The sequence below is a fragment of the Varanus komodoensis genome, unplaced genomic scaffold (genome assembly GCF_004798865.1).
Source record: "Varanus komodoensis strain SLA01 unplaced genomic scaffold, ASM479886v1 scaffold1, whole genome shotgun sequence".
NCBI classification, from domain to species: domain Eukaryota; kingdom Metazoa; phylum Chordata; class Lepidosauria; order Squamata; family Varanidae; genus Varanus; species Varanus komodoensis.
The window spans coordinates 129,452,126-129,453,717 of NW_025335268.1; the positions used below are offsets into that span (position 1 = coordinate 129,452,126).

The 1,592-nt window shown below is 42.1% G+C and overlaps 1 protein-coding gene across 1 annotated transcript in view; it reads left to right on the top strand.

Annotated features, from left to right (window-relative positions):
• The window catches only part of LOC123031209 (transmembrane and coiled-coil domains protein 2-like), a 41,633-nt gene that overhangs the window by 19,517 nt on the left and 20,524 nt on the right, over positions 1–1,592 (top strand). The gene's annotated exons all lie outside the window — the stretch shown is intronic.

The following is a 1,592-nucleotide window of genomic DNA, read 5'->3' on the forward strand; positions in this document are numbered from 1 at the left end:
GGTCTTCGCCTGGCACCGAAAAACAAATAACGACGGCACCAGGCGGAGACCTTTTTATTTAAAACTTATTTTAATTGTTAATTTATTGGTATTTATAGGATTTTAAATCTTTTAAGCTGAGATGCACTGGGTTTTAATATTTTTATTGTATAATTTGTTATATTTGTATATTTTGTTCTTGTTGTGAGCCGCCCCGAGGCTTTGTTGAGATGGGGGCGGCATAAAAATGTTTTAAATAAATAAATAAAGATGTGTCACTTCCATGATTCACTTTGAAGGATTTTTTTTAAACAACGCACATCTGTTGAGGCTTCATCTTGAAGTGACTTTCATCCCCTCCCAGGGAGTCTCCTAAGTCCATCTCTGCCTTCACAGGGAATGGAGGCCTTCCAGATGGTGGAGCATATTCAGAACAGTACTACTTAGTTGAAAGGGGGACATGGAGAAGGTCTCTGAGACTGATATTAACAGCTGGAAAGTTCGTGTTAGAGAAACAGTCTTTTGGATATCTTGCTCCAAGCCATGCAGAACTTCATAGGTTAAAACTGGCACATGGAATTGTGCTCAAAAATGGAATGGCAGCTCCTACCTCAGCCTTGTAGTTAGATGCTTGCACAAGATACTCTTTATTCCCCTCTTTTTCTTTTTTTCTGGTCACACCAGCTTGCTGGGGAATGTTGTTATTTAATTATTTATTATATTTTTATCCTGCTTTTTTTTCTCTTGCAAGGAACCCAAAGCAGCTTACATAAAGTTTCTCTTCTCTATTTTATCCTCAAAAGAACCCTGTGAGGTAGGCTATGCTAAGGGTCAGTGACTGTCCAAGGTCACCCAGTGTACTTCATGGACTTACGGGGATTAGAACTCAGATGTCCTGAGTTCTAGTACACCATGCTAACCATTATACCACATTGTGGTTTTTGAGTAATTTATGGCTGGCCATGACTACCTTTGTGGCCATCTTATGAATGTGTGAATCCCCTTTTTGTGACAGTGCCCATGACACACTTTCAAAATTCCAAATGTGTCCAAGGCCCCTCAAAAGCTGGGGAACTCTTACCTAGTAGCTTTAGAAGCAAGTTTAATACATTCTGGCAAAGTCGTATAAACAGTTGGCCATGAAGGAACAGGTTCATTTCAGAGCATCAAGAGTGTTGATCTGTTGCATGGCCCGGCTTCCTTCTATTGTGCCCATGTAGTCAGTATGCCTTGTCTGGGAAATTGAGAAAATTGCTCTGACGACTGCTGAGAGCATCACACATCTTCACACTTCTTCCTGAAGCATTGCTTTCCAGTGATCATATCAAGGGGTACCTGGGAGTGCGAGTGCCTAAAAATTTGATGCTGACCTAGGAATTTATAATTCATCCCCCAAGCGAACCTCTTGCCCAAGCCACACTGGCAGGCATGACAAGTGAGATCTGTGTCCAATTCTCCTTTCAACTCTCCCTCCCGCCACCACACACACATGTTTTTGAAATGGGTTAAGCAAGTCGTGATAGTGCTTGGGTCAGCAACATTGGGAATGGGGAGAGTTAGTCCTTCCGCACTCACACACACAGCTTTCCCGATCAGAATCACTCCCAAAGCTG